Source organism: Malus domestica, chromosome 16, assembly GCF_042453785.1.
Source record: "Malus domestica chromosome 16, GDT2T_hap1".
NCBI lineage: Eukaryota > Viridiplantae > Streptophyta > Magnoliopsida > Rosales > Rosaceae > Malus > Malus domestica.
In genome coordinates this window covers 16,886,082-16,889,154 of record NC_091676.1, presented here as the reverse complement: position 1 = coordinate 16,889,154, position 3,073 = coordinate 16,886,082, and the positions used below count along the sequence as shown (strand labels likewise).

The 3,073-nt window shown below is 34.0% G+C and overlaps 1 long non-coding RNA gene across 1 annotated transcript; it reads right to left on the bottom strand.

Annotated features, from left to right (window-relative positions):
* Positions 1-850: 850 nt before the first annotated feature.
* LOC139192792 (uncharacterized) lies at positions 851-1,656 on the bottom strand. The gene is made up of 2 exons (XR_011577159.1): positions 1,347-1,656; positions 851-1,212 (listed from the first exon to the last, which is right to left on the bottom strand). It is a non-coding gene; the product is annotated as an uncharacterized lncRNA (long non-coding RNA).
* Between the last annotated feature and the right edge of the window lie 1,417 nt (positions 1,657-3,073).

The window sequence follows — 3,073 nt, the reverse complement described above, 5'->3', positions numbered from 1 at the left end:
ATTGTGTGGCTAGGGTTTTCAAGTAGGAACTAAAGGGCATCTCCAAGCTAAAATCAACCTTTTCAGAAAATTAAACTCTCATAGCCAAGTTGAAATGAAACCATAGATGAAGCATTTATAGTGGGCTTTGTTTTAGACAAAGAGAAGGGATGGAAAGGCCACATGTCATGTGTAAAAGCAATTAGAAAAGATCTATGATTGAAAAACATTCCGAGAAAAGGTTGTCAGAAAGCCCATGCGGGTTGCCTTAAAGTGTGTGTCCAGCTCGTGTAACAATAGCGAGAAGATTTGACTAGACAAAACCATTAGACAAAATGAACTAGAAATAATGACGTGAAATGCATGTGTATGAACAAACATTTTATGAGAGAACTTAAGCTCTCGAAGTGATATTTCCAGCAACATGATCCTAGAGAAGCAATTAAACCCTAAATCTAATTAGAGCATGTGTGGAACAATTTACAACATTTGACAAGGGAAGCCAAATACTAAAAACTAGACTTTACAATCTCCCCCTTTGGCATTTCTTGACAAAATAACCCAAACCTTATAACTGAATTCACCCAACCTCACTCAAGAGAACATAAAAGGACTAATCTTGCATAAAAGTACTCTTGACAAAGAACAAGTGAAAAGTTATCATGGTTAAAGCAATTGGAAGGAAGTAAATTGTTTAGCATTGTACATGATTGCAACACAACACAAATTTTTCAAATTTTAATTTTCTCCCCCATTTTGTCATGGCAAAGAGAAAGGATGTAAAATGAATGATATGCCATTTTCATTAAACAAAATAAAAGGATATGTCAATTAAGCTCATCAAATAAATATCCAACCACCAACAAATTAATAAGAACTAATAACAAGGACATATCATAACAAAGCAAGTTAAGCACAAGGTACAATTCTTGTTACCAAAATATTAAAACCAAAGGAGCATGTCAATGCAATTTGTTCAAATTACCCATTTGTTTAGGACAACCAACAAAAGCTGAGCCGAGAGTAGCACAACAATAATTACAAAAATATGAAGTTTCAAAATACAGCTTAAGCACAAAAGTCTAACAACTTAGCAAGGGAGGAACTTGAAGTGATGAGTGTTGTTAGAAGTCTGCTTCCAACCAGGCGCACAATCACATTCAAAAAAGAAAGTGCTATTACTTGATGGCTTGCAATTCCCTTTTCCACATTCTACTTATTTGCACACATCATCTGCCATCAGAAGAAATCCACCATTTTACAATAAACATAAAAACCAAAGGAAACCCAGAAAACAAAACCAAAAACAAGAACTACTGAAAACAGATAGAATTTACTAATTTAGAGTGAAATGAAACAAAACAAACCCAATATTGGAGAGAAGATAGGAGCCAGTAGGTTGCCTAGTGGATCAGCAGTGATTGGTCGAATAGCCACAACGATGGAAAATATGGCAAGCAATGCGAAGACAAAGGTGGAAGCAGAAGCCATATCCGAAAAGTGATTGCACAGAGACAGAACTGATTAAGGTGATGAGATGTTATGGAAGGAAAGATAAGTGGAGGGAGGGTGAGGCAAAAGCTCCGTGATGTAATTGACTTGGTAATGGACTTTTGAAATTTTTGGAAGATGATCTTTTAAAAACTGGCAGGTTAGGCTCCTGCAATTAACGTGGCCGAGCCTGTAGGAAAGGTTTACACTTTACACTTTACATGGGGGCAACTTGGGTAGTTGGCAGTTGGGGTTTGGTTCCTCGGCAGTAAATTATGTCAAAATTTCGTTCAGGATTTACGAAATCATTCATTATACATTATATTTTTATTGTAAAGTTTCCGAAGTGTCGGAATTTTACGTTCTTTCAACAAATTCTTCCTCCTTTATATTGGGGGCATGTTACTTATATGGTCTGGTGAAATGAATGAACTAGGGATTAGAAAGAATAGGAAGTGAAGGATTCGGTAACAGTAAAACAACACCCCTTTATGTTAATGAGGTACTTTCAGTTTTTAGGTATCTCATACCCAAAATTAATGTGACCTATATAATTAATACATTTTCGAAGTGTTAGTAAAAATAGCATTGAGAATCATATTCGTTCATTCTAATTCCAGTATATGATAAATATACATGTCGTAGTTACATGTTGGATTGGATTTAGTTTTTGTTTTTTGCTTTTGGCTTTTCTTATTCTTGATCAGTTGATTGGCAGATGGAATGAAAGTTTCAAACCCTTGGAAATTTCAAATTGGATAAAGGAAGGGGACCATTGGAACTTGGAACTGCACTATTAAAGAAGCCATGCTACTTATAGCTATAGCAATCCTCCATGGCTTTACCGACCACCTAATTTTGTTAGCGTCTACCGTCCAAATTCCAAACTCAAACCTCACGCTAGGATTTGTTTGGTGGAACTCAAATGATGGTGATATTTAATGCATCCATCCGTACGCTACTAAAGCTTAGTGCAATGCTTCTATTTAAACACAAATAGGAGAAATATTCAACGCAGAATATGAGGTGCTTATTTATAAAGATCTCGTGTTATAACACATATATACCGATTACAAATGATTATGTAAGCGCGATAATGTTTCATATATAATTTTGTATGTCCTACATATTATTTGTGAGCTCAATAAAACTATTCGCATTATGTAAAAAAGAAAATTGCTTACACCAACTAAAATCTAGTGGGTAATGTGTTTTATGCCATTGCAAATGTAAAAGTTCTTTAACTTTTTAAAACCCCAAGGAACACTTAAGCCCATAATTTTTTTTCTTTAACCGTGTAGAAATTATCAAATGTCCTTGTAAATACAAATTTGGTTTGGTGATTTTTATAGGGCGCCAAATTTTAACGTGACAAAATGAAATATTCTTTTTTTTAACAAAAATAACTATAATTAAACCCAACTGAAATATTAACTAGTTATTGATTTAGTGATACTTTTGTTCTTAATATCTCAAATTCGAATTCTCTCACCTTATTAACAAAAACAAGTTGGTTGAATCGTATTGTAATTTTGTTTATGTTCGCTTCAACCTTTATAGTTCAAAAATGATCAAATTGACTCATAACTTTTTTAACTCATTT